The 19,405-nt window shown below is 49.9% G+C and overlaps 1 protein-coding gene and 1 pseudogene across 1 annotated transcript in view; both read right to left on the reverse strand.

Annotated features, from left to right (window-relative positions):
* Window positions 1-18,788, reverse strand: part of LOC122427630 (retinol dehydrogenase 16-like) — a 38,806-nt gene extending 20,018 nt beyond the window's left edge. Inside the window, exons 1-2 of the mRNA XM_043447239.1 lie at window positions 18,695-18,788; window positions 13,518-13,702 (exon numbers count right to left, since the gene is read on the reverse strand). The gene's annotated coding sequence lies outside the window, so the exon portion shown is untranslated. The remainder of the gene's footprint in view (window positions 1-13,517; window positions 13,703-18,694) is intronic.
* Window positions 5,570-18,716, reverse strand: LOC122427628 (annotated as a pseudogene).
* Window positions 18,789-19,405: the final 617 nt, after the last annotated feature.

The following is a 19,405-nucleotide window of genomic DNA, read 5'->3' on the forward strand; positions in this document are numbered from 1 at the left end:
AGAGGGTGTGGAGAAAAGGGAACACTCTGGCACTCTTGGTGGGAATGTAAATTGATACAGCCACTATGGAAGACAGTATGGAGATTCCTTGTAAAACTAGGAATAAAATCATCCTATGACCCAGCAATCCCACTCCTAGGCATATACCCTGAGGAAATCAGGGCTGAAAAAGACACAAGTATCCCATTGTTCATTGCAGCACTATTTACAATAGCTAGAACACGGAAGCCACCTAGATGTCCATCGACAGATGAATGGATGAAGAAATTGTGGCACTTATACATAATGGAGTATTGCTCAGCCATAAAAAGAAATGCCTTTGAGTCAGTTCTGATGAGGTGGACGAACCCAGAACCTATTATGCAGAGTGAAGTGAGTCAGAAAGAGAAAGACAAGTATCGTATTCTAACACATACATATGGAATCTAGAAAAATGGTACTGAAGAATCTATTTTCAGGGCAGCAATGGAGAGACAGACATAGAGAATAGACTTATGGACATGGGGAGAGGGGAGGAGAGGTGAGATGTAGGGAAAGAGTAACAGGGAAACTTACATCACCACGTGTAAAATAGATAGCCAACGGGAATCTGCTGCATGTCTCAGGAAACTCAAAGAGGGGCTCTGTATCTACCTAGAGGGGTGGGGTGGGGAGGGAGGTGGGAGGGGGGTTCAAGAGGGAGGGGACATATGTATACCTATGGCTGATTCATGTTGAGGTTTGACAGAACAGAGCAAAATTCTGTAAAGCAATTATCCTTCAATTAAAAATAAATAAATTTTTAAAATACAATATTCTCAATCATTATTTCTTTTGTTTTTAAGAAATTTTTGTTACCTGTAAAATTGTTCACCTTCTTTCAGTGAAAAACTAAGATACAGACTAAGTCCAAAATGTAATATCATGTATGTCAAAATGTTATGAGCACTTATCTGTGCGTAGTGGGATTTGGGATAATTTGGTTTTCATCCACATACTTTTCCCATGGTCCACATGTCATGTTTTAAATCTATATTTAGATAAATTAAAGTTCTTTCTCCCATAAAAAACAGGCACAATTGTAAATACACACACTCAGGGGGGAAAAACTAGAGTAAGTAACCCCACAGTAGTTTACAGGCCTTCCTCAGACAACTCCTGAGATTCAGTGTCATCACTGAAAATGGGTGATATTTAAACCCAAGCCAGATGAATCTGGGTCACGAGCAAGAACTGGATCAAGGGCTGAGAACACAGACCAGCTCCAGGTGTGCCCCCAGCAAACCATGCAGCCAGCCAGCCAGAGTGCCCGCCTCCACCCCTCCTCCAGAAAGTCTGCCCTGATCACCCTGCTCACACAACACAAGAAACCCAGACCCTCTGCTGAGGAAGGAGGGGACGCCAGATAGAGAGTCTTGCGAGGACACATTCTCATCAGGGAAATCCCTCCCCCAAACTGCAGAGCCTCAAGGTCAGGAGGTGTGGGAGCAGAAAGGAAGAGGCTGGACTCATCTGGTGGGTAAAGGCAGGTAGGACTTCAACTTCTGGAAAACACCTTGAAACTCTCCAGGTTGCTGTCAAGGGTCTCCTCTTCAGAGAGAAAGAAAAAATAAACAAAAGAAACCTGGATGGTGCCTCTGTCCCCTGCATGCTCTGTAAAATCTACTGGGTGGCCACAGTGATGCTTTCTGTCTTGGTGAAGTTCAGGATCACCATCGCCAGCCTTCAGGCCTCTGGTTCCTGAGTTTCTCCACCCCCTGCTCTGGCACACACACAGTCAATACCCTCAAGACACGCAGGTCCATCTGCCTAGCTAGCAGTTCCCTGAAGCCCCAGTCATAGTGTGTGATGAAGATGCACTTGTCCCAGACGTACTCACCTCCTGCTTCTCCTGGTATCAGCACCGGAGGTACAGCAGGTCCAGGAGGACCACCAGGTACAGTCACATGGTGAGGGGACAGACACAGACAGGCGGGGGTGAACTAGAGTCTGGCTAGTGTTCAGACAGGAGGAGAGAAGAACATGCACAATTATTATTGGCCTGTCGGCCTCTAGGCTCTCTGGCGTGGAGTTTTCAAGACTTTCTTGTTCACCCTGTTTAGTGAGTATGACTGACTCTAATGACAGTGCATTCGCTTTAGTACATTAACCCATTTCTTTTTTTTTTTTTTTTCCATTTATTTTCATTAGTTGGAGGGTAATTACTTTACAATACTGTAGTGGTTTTTGCCATACATTGACACGAATCAGCCATGGGTTTACATGTGTTCCCCATCCCGATCCCCCCTCCCACCTCCCTCTCCATCCCATCCCTCTGGGTCTTCCCAGTGCACCGGCCCTGAGCACTTGTCTCACGCATCCAACCTGGGCTGGAGATCTGTTTCACCCTTGATAGTATACTTGTTTCAATGCTGTTCTCTCTGAACATCCCACCCTTGCCTTCTCCCACAGAGTCTAAAAGTCTGTTCTGTACATCTGTGTCTCTTTTTCTATTTTGCATACAGGGTTATCATTACCATTTTTTTTCCGTTACCATCTTTTTAAATTCCATATATATGCGTTAGTATACTGTATTGGTCTTTATCTTTCTGGCTTACTTCACTCTGTATAATGGGCTCCAGTTTCATCCATCTCATTAGAACTGATTCAAATGAATTCTTTTAATGGCTGAGTAATATTCCGTGGTGTATATGTACCACAGCTTCCTTAGCCATTTGTCTGCTGATGGGCATCTAGGTTGCTTCCATGTCCTGGCTATTATAAACAGTGCTGCGATGAACATTGGGGTGCATGTGTCTCTTTCAGATCTGCATTAACCCATTTCTAATGGACACCATTGCATTTCCAACACAACCTCTCAGGGATGACAATACTCTCCCCAGCTACTTTTCGCTGGTCCTTCCACCCCTGCCTGTTTCACTCTGCTCTGCTCTCTTCAGCCCCATGACCATACATTTTAAGCCTTACATCCTAGGTTTCATGGTTCACAACTAAATTCTTCCCTTTTTCTTATTGAAGCCTGTGACTTGGGTCTCCAAATCTCATAGTCTTACAAAGAATAGTCTTACAAAGAGACATACTTGAAATAAACACGTGGCTTCAAAACCCTGTTCTCCCGCCAACTAGCAGTGTAACACGGGGCAGCTGGCTCAGCCTCTGACCTGGTTTCCTCTCCGGCTCAGCTCGCAGAAGTTCCTCCTGAAAGACTAAGTCCCCTCAGCCTCTCTAGGATTAGAAGGAGAAGGCAAAAGAGAGTAAGATTGCTCCTGATGATGTGGTTCTCTGGACCAGAAGGGTGTTCAGAAGAGCAGTGGGGGTGTCTGAGGCAAAGAGAGGGGACTTAAAGGGAATGGGGAGACACAGGCAACGGTGAGACTTCTCCCAGATGCTGGGACAGGTGTTGGAAGGACTCACACAAGCTGCGGTAACAGTTGTGGCCCTTTTATTCCGTGAGATGCCCTGCTCACAGACCTGGGTGCCCGGCCCCATTGCCCCCTGCGCCTCGGGCGCTCAGACCCCGCCCTGCCCCGCACACACCCAGAAAGCATAGGCTCAGACACCGAGAACGGACGGGCAGTAAGGACAACCTGCACAGGGACCACGGGATGGGGAGGGTTCGCCTCCCCTGAGCAGGGAGGGCTGTACACCCCCAAAACCTGAAATTAGGTGAGCTTCTATAAGGGTGATGGTGGAGAGGAGGCGGGAGCTGACCCCTCAGGGGACTGAAGAAAGGACCCGAGACTGGACCCCGCAACATCTGTGCATGGAGGGAGGATACCGTCCAGGAACCGGGGTGGGCCACCAGGGGCGTGGAGCTGGTGAGAGGGGCAGGGACAGAGGAGCCGGGGTCGGTGCGTTTATCACACTCACCGGCCACGTTTATCACAGCGCCGACTGCCAAGTCAGGAAAGAAGACGGGCGCTGGGTGGAAGGAGAGGCTTCCCCAAGGACACAGAGGCTCAGACGCCCCTGGAGCCCATCCCAGCGGCCAACAAACTCTTAAGAGGAAGACAGATTCATCCTTTAGTGGTTACTGCCTCCTGCAGGGGGCGGACAGTCTTCCTGAAATTGTCCCTCAGGTGGAGTTGGTAATAGTAATGCAGAAACAATCAAGGATGAAGGATGTGCCCTGGAAACTGGCAGGAAGCCAGGGAGCCATGAAAGTCTTAGACAAACACAAACCCTACTAAGGGGTAGAGTCATGAGTTTATTACTTGAAAGAAACAGGAGCTTTTTTTCTCAGTAAACACGAATTTCTTCAACCATAAATTCCCAAGGGGCCAAGCAACAGACGCGTCCCAGCCCTCACACCATCAGCTTCCCTTTCGTGAATCCTGAAAACTGTATGATGGTTGTGGGGGTCCCGGGAGCTTCAGGCTGGGAACAACCACAGGAAAGTCGGAAGAGACAGGACGCTGGGGTGACTCTCACTCATCTGGGAGCTGCAAGGCCCAGAACTAGAAATCTTTCAGGGAGACTCACTGACAAAACTCTCTGCATCCTTGTCCTGGGAGCCGCAGGCGGCCACATTCCCAGTCCGCAGCTGTCAAGCCTGCACGCTGGGGAGCGGGGCTATCGCCCCCTGGTGGCGATCTCCCAATCTCAGGAGGACCGCCGTCCAGACACAGGGCATTGCACACCCATCCCCTCCTCTCCTCCCAGGATGAGCGCTCTGAAGAGAGAGAGGCTTCGGGAACAAAGGGGGCTGGAAGGGGCCACGAGTGAGGGCTAATTGTGCAACCTGTTTCCAGCCCCACCTATCTGCCGTCCCCCTGCGGCTGGGAGCTTCCAGAATGGACAGACAAAGCCTGTCTTCACGTCCTAAGGGTCTGATTCTGGGAGGAGATGATATTTGCGGTGGGGAGTCACTGAACCTGTTCTCCAAAAGCACCAGGACGGCCAGGGGAGGAGGAGAAAAAGTGCCTTGTGGGTGCTGTGTGGACTCTGGCACGGGTTCCAGCCGTTGCTCACGTCCATCAGACCAGACCTGGCTCTGCCCCCAAGGAAGGCATCCTGGAAGAGGAGGTTGGGGATCTCTGAGAGTCCAGGCTGAGGACTCAGGATGGTGTGCATCGCACTTGTTTCTCTTGCTGATCTGGGTCTTTGCTGCTTTGCGTGGGTTTTTCCTGGCTGCAGGGGGCAGGGGTGCTCGTTGCTGTGGTTTCCCTTGTGGAGCACAGGCTCCAGGACCTGTAGCATGCGGGCTCTGGATTTGTGACTCGCGGGCTCTCGGATCCCATGCTCAGTAGGTGTGGCACACGGGCTTAGTCACTCTGTGGCATGTGGGTTCATCGGGGACTAGGGTTCAAACCCGTCACCTGCCCTGGCAGGCGGGTCATTATCCACTGCACCACCAGGGAGGCCTGCACTTCGTTTTCAATGCATTTGCTGTTCTGCCTTGTCTGAGATAGGGCCCTTGAATGAGAGTCCACACAGTTGGCCATGGAACCCATCTCAGTGAAGCCCTGCCCCCACCACTTGCAAGACCCGCAGGATGACCAGGGCCTGGTAAACTCAGAAGCTCTCTACATTCTGGAGAGGAGTTCTGGGCGTGGGTCCCTACTTCCGGAACACACACCCCCAGGGCATAAAGTGAATCAGTGATGCTTTATTTGATATCAGTTGGTTTTGTGATATTGGGTATGTATGTGTGTGTGTGTAAATAAGAAATTGAAAGTCAGGAGTCAGATTAAGCATGAAGCTCTAGCATGCATTCGAGTAGTTGAAATTTTCTGCTATAATTTTGAGGAAAAAAATAATCAGTGGAAATTCTTGCTTTTATTTCCTCTTCAGGATCCTATTCCGGCTGAGGTCTACTGAGTTGGCACTGGGCTGATGGCTTGGGCTTGGTCGCCCTCCACTGTCCACAGATACCTTCAGGCAAGAAGGCCTTTGTCTCCCTTGCCCACTTCTATCCTGGGGAAGAAGGAGACTGAGTATAAGAAACATACATGTGAAGAGGTGGACACGGGCAAAGCAAGGGGGACTGGAACCCCCAGTGTCTCATACCCTCCCCAAAATATGGCTTTTCACAGCTGGATGTGGGTCATAAGGCACAAGGAACAGAATGGAGACTGGACTGCTGACTCCAGCTCCTCAGCCACAAAACTTGTCTCTTTCTTCCTAATACCCCTGAATCCTAAGCAATGTCCCAAGAAAAGCCTGGGGTGGAGGTGGCGAGTGAGGTGAGATGGGTGTCCTGGTGATATGAGAAGCCTCTTGTCCACTCTATTTTCCTCCCCTGATGCACCCTCTTCCCACCCAGTACCCAACTACCGCCTATCACGCACCCCAGTCTTGGGTTACAGGGCCTTAGCAGGCCGAGGGTAACACCAGTACACCATGAGATCCACCAGGAAGCTGGGCAGGTAGCTCATGGGGAGATAGAGGAACTTGGCGTCCCAGCCAGGCGAGTATCGGGTACGGGGGTGGCAGGCAGTCAGGGCATGCTCCATGCAGTCGGTCACCAAGGACAGGTTCTGAGGCCACGGTGGCTTCAGCAAATTCAATATCTTCAAGACTGTCCAGAAGGAGACAGCATCTAAGTTATTCTCATTTTCCAACTCTACCAATTCCAGATCAACTTGAAAGTTTCTAAAAATTCCTTTCTCTCCCCAAATCAGCCTCCAAATTAAATCAATCGATTTCACTGGAAAGTGTCCCAACACCCCCATATTTCTATCCACACTAAGTAAGCCCACTCTAGAGCTCATCCTGTAGGTGTACCACATAATCTGAAGATCTCTACAAACACTAGAAATTGAGGCACCTGAAACAAAGTGGTTCTAACACCAGCTTGCCATGGTTCCACGGGTGGCCATCCCCCTGTGACTTCAGTTACCTTCCCCAATAAAAGAGCATTGTAAGAGAAACTGGTCTGGTCTGCCAAGCCTGGATCCTTTCCTTCTGTCATCAGTTGACCACATGGGACCCTGGAGATAAGCTCATGTTCCCACAGTGTGGGGACTCAGAGCCTGGAGGGTGGACCCGAGACTGGATGGGGCATTAATGATGGACCCAGGCTTCCAGACAAGAGCTGGTTTCTCTCCCCAAGGTCCATAGCTCACTCACAGTCAGCAATGAAATTGTCTCCATAGAGTTCTTTCACCTCTGGGCTGGTCTGATTCCACGATGCCTGGAGGTTTTCAAGAAAATTGTCACCTTGGGTCATATTGGTAATGAAGTAACCGGGCTCAATCATGCCACCTTCACTCCGAAGTAGCAGAGCTCCCGTCTGTGGACAGGATGAGGGGCAAGGACTTGAGAGGTCGTGCAAGTAGAACGTGAAAGAACAGTCAGACACCAGTACTGGGCTGGGTGAGATGGGCTGGGAGCTCTCAGAAGTTGAGGCACAGAAGCCAGGGAGAGAAGCTCATGGTGATGTTACTGCTTCTCTATGGAGTTTGACCATTTTCCCGATTGTTTCATGCCCTGTGCCTGTCAGCTCTACATCCTGCCAACTGTGCTGCAGAGCACCACTGAGATGCTGCCTCCTCCTGTTCCTCTCACTCAATCAGGCACCACAGCTGTACATCCTGTCTTTCCATAGTCCACGTCCCCTGTCTCCCCTCGCTCACCCCAGTAACCCCTCTGTCCTCTAAGGAGTATCCCCCTGCCTGTGGACAGAGCTCCCACACATCAGAGCCACCCTCTCTCCTCAGCCAGTGGTCTCTACCACTGATTTGATGAGGTGCCTCCCTTAACTAATTGCTTCAAGGGGTACACTTCCCCCCAGGGCTCCCAGAGCCTAAATACCACAGCAGCTGAGTACATGGAAGGCCTGCACAATCAAATCTACCCATTATTGTGCCTCCAATAATTTCTGACCACGGGCCCTCCTGCAAGGCAAGAATCGGTTGAATCAAACTCTACAGGTCTAGGACCAACGGGGTGTGCGAAACATAGGAAGGTGTTTCCCAGCTTCCCAGTGAAAGACATACACGGAGTAAGGGAAAGGGACCTGGAAGGAAGCACCATTCGATCTGTGATGGATGAAAATCTCTGCAGAACCTCCACCCCACTCTCGGCCCCCCCCATCCCCCACCCCCGGCTCAGAGCACAGAAGCAGATGAGAAGGGCCTCCCTCCCAGACCATCACCTGAGGGAGTCTGAGAAGGCCTCCACACCACACTTGGATATGCTGTAGCCTCCACCATTGAAGGCCACCCGGCCCATGATGCTGGACATGTTGACCACACGGCCCCTCGCCTTCTGCACCAGGGGCAGCAGACTCAGGGTCACATCAATCACCCCCAGCAGGTTCACCTCCAGAATCTTCACAAAGTCCTGCTTGGTCAGCCACTGGTTGGGTGCCGTGGGTGTGCAAATGCCGGCGTTATTCACCAGACCCCAGAGTCCTGGGAAGAGTGAGGACGAGAGGGCAACACTGTGCTGGCCCAGGAGAGAGGACTGGGCCATGGCCCCAAGTCACCTTCTAACCCGGAAGGAGTTCAGGAGAGAGGCTGCAGGGGGAGCGGCTGGAGCAGAGACCAGCACTCTCCTGGGGGCTTGGGGGAGTCCAGACCCCGTGAGCAGTGGGAGGACAGGAGCTGTGCTCCCTCTTGACGCAGTCTTCATACTCCGCCTACTCCCTGGTGACAGAGAACTCGCACCCCGGAGCTGACGAAGGCAGGCACTCAGCTTAAGGAAGTCTTGTGTGTCCACAGTCTCTAACTCAGAGGGTGAAGCTGTGTCTTTCACAGTCCCTGTTGTCTTTGCAGACATGATAAATGTTCCCTAGCTTTTCAGATTTTCTGACACCTTCAGGACTGAGTGATTAACAGCTAGTATAAGGGAAAGAGAGGGAAACAGAGACAGACAGTGAGAGAATGAGGGCAAGAGAGACAAAAAAGAGACATTGGATAAAAGACAAAAAAAAAAAAGTGAGTATCATATAGCTGCAGATTGTTTGGATAAATAAGACTTGAAATCCTGGGTTGGGGGGAAATTGTGGATAGGCCTGGTATTGACCTCTAGAGCCTGGGCTTGAAACACCCCCATCAATACTGAGTCATGTCCCTGCAGGAATCTGGGGAATTGCATGGGGTATTTGGAGGGGAGGCTGGGCTCCCTCTCTTTACCCATCACCCACAGAACACAGGGTTCACCCTCTACCCCAGAAAACCCCACCCTGTCCTCCCACTAATATAAGAGATCACTCTAGCCCATCTCCTCGGGAAAGATTCACCAGCTTGAAGGAAACTACACTGCGGGAATCAAAGACACAATCCTAAGGATTTCTTTTTTGTTCTTTTTTTTTTTAAGTTTTAATTGAAGGATAATTTCTTTAATTGAAGGATAATATTGTGCTGGTTTCTGCGAGACTTCAGTGTGAAACAGCCATGGGTATACAAAAGTTCCCTTCCTGTTGAAGCTTCCTCCCACCTCCCATCCTATCCCCTCCCTCTAGGTGGTCACCAAGCACCTGATCTGAGCTCCCTGCATCACACAACAAATTCCCCCCGGCTTCCCACTTGACATATGGTAATTTACACTGGTACTGACGAGCCTGTTAGCAGGGCAGCAGTGGAGACAGGGACGTAGAGGACAGATTTGTGAACACAGTGGGGAAGGAGAGGGTGGGAGGGATCAAGAGAATCTCAAGGTTTAATTTAGGGTAAACACTTGGGAACCTTAAGCCTCAGGGCAGCGAGAGTAGGCATTCAGGGTTGCTGGGGTAGGACTGTCAGAAATATCCACACAGAGAGCTGAGTTCCTCTTCTGCTCAGAAACACACCTGCCTTGTAGGAAGAATATTCTCCAACCATTTGCTATCAGAGACACAATCAATACACACGATTATAGTGTAGGGACTTGGGTAAAAAGAAGTTTGTTGAGATATCATTTATGTTGAATGTGGTGAATAAAAGGTAGGAAATGATTATGTATCTTACCATAAAGTACATTTTCGTAAGTAATACTATTTAAAAGTATAGTATTTGCTCAATCATAACCTATGATGTTTTTGAAGAAATTTTTGAAATGTTCCAAATCTACATATACTCATTCAGAGGAAAGAAAAAGATACTAACACGTGAAAACAGAAGACTATGTACATCAAAATGTTAACATTACTTATCTTTGGGAGATGAGCTTGTTTCAGAGTGTTTGGTCTTAATCCCTACACTTTTCTGAGTTTCCACAATGATCACGTAGTAAGATAAGAGAAATTAAAGTTCTTTTCTTCTCTTGCAAAACTTGGGACGATTGTAGTAATGAAAAGAAAATGCAGAAGAAGAAAAACTGAAAAGAGAGAGAGAGGAAGTGACCCCAAAGTAGATTTCCGACTTTTTCTGACAAGTCTTGAGAGCACAGTGTCATCCCCCCAAAAGGGTGACATTTAAACCCAAGTGGGACGGCGATGGGTCACCAGCAAGAACATGACGAGCAGCTGAGAACACCACCCAGCTCCAGTCCTGGGCTCCAGCCCCTCAACCACACCCCCTCCCCCACCTCAAGCTCTTTTTCAGCCAGACTTCTCCTCCAGAAAGTCCACCCTGATCACCCTGCTCACTCAGCAGCAAGAAACCCAGACCCAGAGAGGAGGGGACACCAGACAGGTCGTCTGCAAGGACACAGTCTCATCAGGGAAACCTCTCCCCAACTGCAGATCCTCAATGTCAGGAGGTGGGTGTGGGGAATGGAGGAGGTTTGGCTGGTCAGCTGGGTGAGGTGAAGAAGACAGGTGTGACTTCAAATCCAGGAAAACACCTTGAAATCTTCCCCAGGGAGCTGACAACCAGTGCCCCTCACACAGAGAGAAGAAATAAACAAACAAGAAATCCGGGTGGTACCTCTGTCCCCCACACGCTCCTTCACCCACTCGGTGGCCACAGCAACGCTCTCAGTCTTGGTGACGTCCAGGATCACCGTCTGCAGCCTGTCTGACGTCTCGTTCCTCAGCTGCTCGGCCCCCTGCTCCGTCAGACACGCAGCCAGGACCCTCAAGCCTCGCAGGTCCAGCTGCCTGGCCAGCAGGTTCCCGAAGCCCGAGTCACAGCCCGTGATGAAGACGAACTTGTCCCGGAGGTGGCTCACCACCTGCGTCTCCCGGTACCAGCGCAAGAGGTAGTAGAGGCCCACGAGGACCGCCAGGTGCAGCCACATGGCCTCTTACGGGACAGACACAGCCTGGGGTGAACAGAGTCTGGCTAGTAAACAGGCAGGAGGAATTAAGAACACACAGGATTATGGTTGGCCAACCAGCTTCCACACTTCCTGGCATGGAAAGATTTCCCTGTTTACCCTCTTCAGTCAGTATTACTGACTCGAACCCCAAAGCATACTCTTGTCGCTGGCCAAAATCTTGGCTCTCTCTGTCCACAGAAGCCGAATGAAAAATACAGACAGAGTTGAGAGGAAATAGAAAGGTGGCTTTCATTCTCAGCCAGTGGAGAGGGGAACACAGTAGTCTCATGTCTCAAGTACTGTGCCCTCCCACACCCACTCCATGAGGAGTGTACTGCTGCTAAGTCGCTTCAGTCGTGTCAGACTCTGTGCGACCCCATAGACGGCAGCCCACCAGGCTCCCTGTCCCTGGCATTCTGCAGGCAAGAACACTGGAGTGGGTTGCCATTTCCTTCTCCAGTGCATGAAAGTGAAAAGTGAAAGTGAAGTCGCTCAGTTGTCTGACTCTTTGCAACCCCATGGACTGCAGCCTACCAGGCTCCTCCGTCCATGGGATTTTCCAGGCAAGAGTGCTGGAGTGGGGTGCCATTGCCTTCTCCGATGAGAAGTGTAGGGGCTTACATAAGGCAAGGGCTCACAGTCAGGAATCACTGATGAGGAACAAAGGTGATCAGATCTTGATTTCTCCCTCTTCAATTATTTCGAAGATAGTCATAAACTAGCGTCAGCAACCCAGTAATTGAGTCTGGCAGTTCGGCGGCTCTGCAGCCTTCTTTCTGATATGGAACTACAGGGGGAAGGATGTTTTAAGGGTAAACAGCAAGTAGGAGATGTACTTAGCATAGAGTCAAAGGAGAACATGTCAACTGTAGCTCCTAATGAGTTAGGGGGCAGAAAAGCAAACTTAGTTACAGACGTAGAGGGTTAGAAACAGTTAAAGTGAAAAAAAAAAAGCTAGGAATGTTGAGGCCTGCTCACTGTTCTCTTTATCTTCTTTGTTCTCAGGAAAGGAAGAGAGAAAAACCCATTCCTCTTTTTTCCTTCTCACTACAACACTCTTTGGTACAGTTAGCCCATTTCTAACCTAAGCCATTATATTTTCAACACAACTTCTTAAGGATGACAATAGTTTTCCCAACCACCTAAGCCTGGTCCTCCCTATCCTCCCGGTTTCCCTCTACCCAATTCTCCCCTCTCCACCCCCACCTCCATACATTAGAACCCTTACGTCTCTGGTTTCATGGTTCACAACTATCTATATACCAAAAGAATATAATCACTCTGATTTCGGTGTTGACCGTCTGGTGATGTCCATGCGTAGAGTCGTCTCTTGTGTTGTTGGAAGAGGGTGTTTGCTTTGACCAGTGCGTTCTCTTGGCAAAACCCTGTTAGCCTTTGCCCTGCTTCATTCTGTAGTCCAAGGCCAAATTTGCCTGTCACTCCATGTATCTCTTGAATTTCTACTTTTGCATTCTGCTCTCCTGTGATGAAAAGGACATCTTTTTTGGGTGTTCGTTCTAGAAGGTCCTGTAGGTCTTCATAGAACCATTCAAATTCACCTTCTTCAGCATTTCTAGCTGGGGCATAGACTTGAATTACTGTGATATCGAATGGTTTGCTTTGGAAACGAACAGAGTTCATTCTGTCATTTTTGAGATTGCACCCAAGTACTGCATTTCAGACTCTTCTGTTGACTATAAGGGCGGGGCCGTGCCCAGTAATAAGGTTCCTGATGGGAGAGACTGACTGAGGGGAACCTAGGTCTTGCTCTGAGAGCCGGGGTCAGGCCCAGTAAGAAGCTTCCTGATGGGAGAGACTGACTGAGGGGAACCTGGGTCTTGCTCTGAGGGGAGAGGCCAGGCCTGGTAAGAAGCTTCCTGATGGGAGAGACTGACTGAGGGGAACCTGGGTCTTGCTCCTAGGGGCGGGACCATGCCCAGTAAATCTTTCATCCACTTTTCTGTTGATGGGCAGGGCTCTGTTCTTTCCCTTTTGTTTGACCTGAGACCAAAGTATGGTAGACGTAATGAAGTTAATGGTGACCTCCTTCTAAAGGTCCCGTGCACGCACTGCTGCAGTCAGCAGCCTCGACGCTGCAGCAGGCCACCGCCGACCCACACCTCCACCGGAGCCTCCTGGACACTTACAGACAAGTCTGGGTCAGTCTCTTGTGGGGTCACTGCTCCTTTCTCCTGGGTCCTGGTGCGCATAAGGTTTTGTTTGTGCCCACCAATCTGTTTCCCCAGTCCTGTGTATGTTCTGGTGGCACTATATAATCGTTAGATCTGGGCTTAAAGAAAATAAGTCTCAAGTGACTAAGACAAAACATTGCAGAAAAAAATTTTTGTCCTGTTTTCCTTCCTGAGGGCCCTGGACTCCTTATCAACCTACCTAAGAATTAAGTCTCTCACCATGACACTAAAGACATCAACCACACGGCCCTTCGCATTCTGCACCAGGGACGGAAGACTCAGGGTCACGTCAATCATCCCCAACAGGTTCATGTCCGGAATCTTCACAGAGTCCTGTTTGCTCAGCCACTGGCTGGGTGCAGTTGGCGTGGAGATGCCAGCAATATTCACCAGACCCCAGAGTCCTGGGAAGAGAGAGGGTGAGAGGGCAACACTGTGCTGGGCCAGGAGAGAGGACCCGTCTTGATGCCAAGTCACCTTCCTACCCAGGGAGGACTTTAGGAGAGAGGCTGCAGAGGGGGCGGCTGGGGCGGCTGGAGCAGAGACCCCCAGGCTCCTGAGGGTTGGGGAGACCAGACCCTGAGAGCAGTGGGAAGACAGAAGATGTGCCTCCGTCCTGACTCTGTCTTCAAGGCCCAGCCCTCTGCCTGGTGACAAGGGGCAAGAACCCCAGATAGGATGAAAGTGGGGGATGAAGATGAGGAAACCTAGTGAGTCCGTAATCTGGCACTCGGAGGGTGACGTTCTGGCTTTCCACAGTTCATGTTGCCTTTGCAGTCCTGATAAATATTCCCCTGCATTTTCAGATTATCTGACAGCCTTCAGGACTGAGTGCACAACACCTAATATGAGGGAAAGAGAGGAAAACAGAGAGAGACGATGAAGATGGGAGAGGAAGAAAAGAAATCTTGGATAAAAGATAGAAACAAAAAGATGAGTAAAGTCTGAGTGCAGATTGGTTTGGTAGAACAGACTTGACATCTCAGGTTTGGGGAACTTGTTGACAAGGCTGGTATTGACCTCTAGGCCTGGCCTTGAAACAACCATTTCGAAACTGAGCTTACACCTACAGGAATCTGGGGATTCAAGCGTAGTCTGTTGGGGGCACACACCTGCCTCTATTAACCTGCCTCTCCCAGAATCAATTTACACTTTGACCCAGAAAAATCCACCCTCTCCTCCCACCCACAGGCGGCCACTCTGACCCTTTACCCACAGTTCACAGGTCACCAGATTCATGGAACCTGTTTGTGAAACACAAAGACAATACCAAGAGCTTAAAGACTAACCAACTAACAGAATTCAGATCCAAGATCAGAGTCATGCGAGTTGGGTACAAGCTGTTGGAATTATTAACACACAAACTTGGTCCATCTGCTGCACCGTTCCCAGCCTGCACTTGGAGGAATGTATATCCTCCCACCATATTTGACCAATGATCAAATTAATACATGTGATTAGAGTGTAGCAAAGTGGTAGAAAGTTTACCAAGACAACATTTATGTTGAATACAGTAAATAACACGTGGGAACCAATTACATTCATGCCATGATGTACTTGTGACTAAGCAGTGCTATTCTAAAATGTATAATATTCATAATCATTATTTATTTTGTTTTGAAGAAACTTTTGTTCCGTGTAAAATTGTTTGCCTTCTTGGTGGAAAATTTGACTAAATTTATAGGCAAAATGTAACATGGATGTATAAAACGTTATCAGTTCATATCTCTGGGTGGTGTGATTGGTGTGACCGTAGTTTTTAATCTGTGTGCTTTTCCCATTTTCCTCAATAATCATGTTTTACATGTATTCTAGAATGAAAGAAATTATAGTTCTTTCTTACTCTCTGATGACACGTAAAGATTGTGGTAAAACACACACATACACACACAAAGAGCAAAACAAAAGAGAGAGAAAGTGACCCCATCGTAGTTTTCTGACCTCCTTCAACGAGGGCCGGAGGGCACAGTGTCACCACTGAAAGTGGGTGCCACTGAGCCCCAAGCAGGATGACTGTGGGTCACCAGCAAGATCATGTTCAAGTGCTGAGAACACAGGCCAGCTCCAGCCTTGCCCCCAGCCAGCCATGGCCCTTCCAACCAGAGTCTCCTCCAGGAAGTCCACCCTGATCACCCTGTTCACTCAACTTCAAGAAACTCAGACTTTCTGCTGAGAGGCGGGGACACCAGACAGGAAGTCTGCAAGGCACATTCCCATCAGGGAAAACTCTCCCCCAAAATAGAGAGCCTCCAGGTCAGGAGGTGAGGGTGGGAGATGGAAGAAGCTCGTCTGGCCAGCTGAGTGAGGTGAAGAAGGCAGGTAGGACCCCACGGCCTGAGAAAACCTTGGAATCTTCTGCCGGGAGCTGTCACGTGGACTCCCCTTCACAGAGACAGGAACCATCTGTCCCACACACACTCCCTCACCCACGGGGCTGCTGCAGCATTGCTCTCTGTCTACGTGATGTGGCAGATCCCCTTCTCTGGTCTGTCTGATGTCTGGTTCCTCAGCTGCTCGGCCCCAGACACCATCAATCACGCAGCCAGGACCCTCAAGCCTTGTGGGTCCAGCTGCCTGGCCAGCAGGTTCCCGAAGCCCAAGCCACAGCCCGTGATGAAGATGAACTTGTCCTGGAGTTGGCTCACCATCTGCCTCACCCGGTACCAGGGCAGGCAGAACAGGCCATCAACACCACCAGGTGCAGTCACGTGGCTTTGCAGGGGACAGACACCCAGAGGCTGGAGTGAAACCAGAGTCTGGCTAGTGTTCAGACAGGAGGAATTAAGAACACGTATGATATTGGTTGGCCCATCAAGCTCCAGGCCATCTGGCATGGAGTCCTCAGGTTTATCTTGTTCATTTTCTTTGGTGACTATTAATAATTATTAATAATTCTGGCCCCAATACTTGTTTTTTATCTTTTTAATGCACTTGACCCATTTCTACCAGATGCCTTTGCACTTCCAAAACAGCCCTTCAAGGATGACAGTAGTTTATACAACCTCATTTTCCTGGTTTTCCTACTCCTCTTTATTTCATTCCAGCCACAACTCCCGTCCCCACCCCTACTCCCACACATATAGAACCCTTACATCCCAGATTTCATGGATCACAATCATCTTCTTACATTTATTCTATTTACCTCTCGGACCTGGATCTCGTAGTTCTTATAAAAGGAACACAGTGAAATCAAGTCACCTGATTTCAAACCCAGCTCTGCTGCCAACTAGCTGTGGGACATTAGGTAGCTGGCTTAGCCTCTGACCTGGCTTCCTCCTCTGATTCAGTTCACAGAATTCCCTCTTGAAAGTCTAAGTCCCCTCAGCCTCTCTAGGATTGGAAGGAGAAGGCAAAAGAGAATAAGGTCTCTCCTGTTAACAGTGGTTCTTTAGACCAGAAAGGTGTTCAGAAGAGCAGTGAGGGTGTCTGAGGCAGAGAGGGGGCCACCAAGGGAATGAGGGGACACAGGCAGTGGTGAGACTTCTCCCAGATGCTGGGATGGGTGTGTGCAGGACTCACACAAGCTGCTCCAACAGCGTGAGAGGGTAACAGCTGGAGGGTAAGGGGTCCCCAAACAGGGGGGGAAATAGGCTGCAGGAAATAGGCTGCAAGGGTCAGACATCTTTTACCTCTCTCCTAAGTGGCAGGAGGAAACAAACTAACTAGTGTTATACTTTTTCCCCTTCTCTATGCACATTTAAAAAGAGGTTTCTCTTGAAATTCTGTGTTGCCATAATGACACCTGGTTCTACCTGAACATAACTTCTTTCAAACCTTGAGCTAACCAATGCATTTTTCTTATGGAAATGTTTGTCTTAAGCTATGTTAATGTGCTGTGTGTTTACCCTCCACTGTGTCTTCAAGTCGTTTCCCCGTAAAGGCTCAGAACCCACTTGACAAACCAGAATGTTATACTGATACCTTGTTCTTTTAATCTATGTTAATGAAACTATATATTTGCATGGAAATTGCCTTTCTTCAAGATTACTGTCAACCATTTTTTGCCCTTGGATGACTCACCTGGTGCCATTCTCTGAGTTTTGAGACATTTCCTTTCTTTAATTAGCAGACCGCTATTACCTATTTAACATCTAGCTAAAGACTAGCAGCAGGGCACTCTTTCTGCCGCCTTGTGATGTCTATGTCAGAAGCTTTCACTATCTCCTTTAATAAAACTTTATTACATAAAAGCTGTGAGCGATCAAGCCTTGTCTCTGGCCCGGGACTGAATTCTTCTCCTCCAGAGGCCAAGAATCTTGGTGTCTTTCATGGTTCAGCAACAACCTTTCAAATGTTCCCCTTTTAACCCAAGAAGATATCCTGCTCACGGACATGGGTGCCTGGACCCATTGCCTTCTCCCCCTCTGTGCTCAGACCCCGCCCAGCCCAGCACCACAGCCAGAATCCTGACCAGTCAGACACTGAGAAAAGGCGGTCGGAACCCTGAGAAACATTAGCTGGAATGCTAACTTCCAAGCAGTGAGATCTGTAAACCACAATGATGGAAAGAAATTAGCTCAGTTTGTATGAGGGTGAGGGTGGAGAGGACGAGGGAGCTGACCACTCAGGAGACTGAAGGAAGGTCCCAAGATTGGATCCCAGGACAGCTGTGCATGGAGGGGTTCACTGGGAGGCGGAGGATCCCATCCAGGAACGGGGCTGGGCCACGAGGGGCGCGGAGCTGGTGAGAGGGGCAGGAACAGAAGGAACTGGGGTCAGTGCCCTGGGCATCTCCTCACCGTCCACGTTTACTCCAGCTCTGACTGCGAGGTGGGAAAGACCACAGGTCCTGGGTGGAAGGAGAGCTTCCCCAAGGACACAGAGGCTCAGATGCCCCTGGGGCTCACCCCCCCAACAAGCACAGAGGAAGACAGATTCAGCCTTCAGTGGTCACTGTCTCCTGCAGGGAGCTGACTGTCGTCCTGAAAGGGGTTGCCCTTCAGGTGGCAGTCGGCAGCAGTAATGGAAAGGATGGTCCTGCAGAAACCAGCCTCTGCCTGCTTCTAGGTAACCAGCAGGAACCCTCCTACAGGGGCTCCCCAAAGGGTGATGAGGAAGAAGGCCAGGATGGAGGATGGTGCCCTGGAAACTGTCTGGAAGCCAGGGAGACATGCAAGTCTTATACACACACTGACCCTGCTAAGGGAGAAGGCTGTGGTTTCTTTACTTGGAGATTTTTTTTTCTCAGTGACCTCCAAAGCATCAACCATAAATCCCCACGGGGCCACGCAGCAGACTGGTGCCAACCCTCCGGGCATCTGAGTCTGTCCTGTGAATCCTGAAAGTCACAGCCTGGCTCTGGGACCTGTCAGGAGCTTCACGCTGCATTCCAAGTGGGGAAGACCCCAGGAAGATCGGGAGAGACCCGAGACAGGGGGCTGGGGTGACTCACTCACCTGGGAGCTACAGAGCCCACAAGAAGGCATCTCTCGGGGCCCACGCCGTCAGGGAGACTCACTGACTAACGTCTCTGCACCTCTGACCCTGGCAGGTGCAGCTGGGCCACATTCCAAGGCAGCAACTGCCAAGATTACACGCTCGGGAGCAGGTGTCGCCCCCTGGTGGCGCTCTCCCAGTTTCAGGAGGTCCACACTCAAGACAGGACATTCCACACGCATCCCCTCTTCTCCTCCCAGGACGAGTCCTCTGAAGAGAGAGGCTTAGGAAACAACATGGGGCTGGAAGGGGCCACGAGTGAGGGCTGACTGTGCAACCTTGTTCCCAGCCCTGCCTGCCTGCTGTCCGCCCAAGGGAGTGAGCTCTCAAAATAGACAGACTAACCCTGTCTTCACGTCCTAAGGGTCTGATTCTGGGAGGAGATGGTGTTTGCTGTGGGGAGCCACTGAACCTGTTCTCCAAAACCACCAGCACGGCCAAGGGGAGGAGGACGGAGACTGCCTTGTGGCTGCTGCGTGGACTCTGGCATGGGGTCCAGCCCCTGATCACGTCCTTCAGACCAGACCTGGCTCTGCCCCCAAGGAGGGCAGCCTGGAAGGAGGAGGACTGGGAATCCGCTGAGCGTCCAGCCTGAAGACTTGGCTGGTGTGCACTGCACTTCTTTTTCAACGCATTTGATGTTCAGCCTTGTCTGAGTTAGAGCCTGTGAG

This window comes from Cervus canadensis, chromosome 25 (genome assembly GCF_019320065.1).
Source record: "Cervus canadensis isolate Bull #8, Minnesota chromosome 25, ASM1932006v1, whole genome shotgun sequence".
In the NCBI taxonomy this organism is placed as follows: Eukaryota; Metazoa; Chordata; class Mammalia; order Artiodactyla; family Cervidae; genus Cervus; species Cervus canadensis.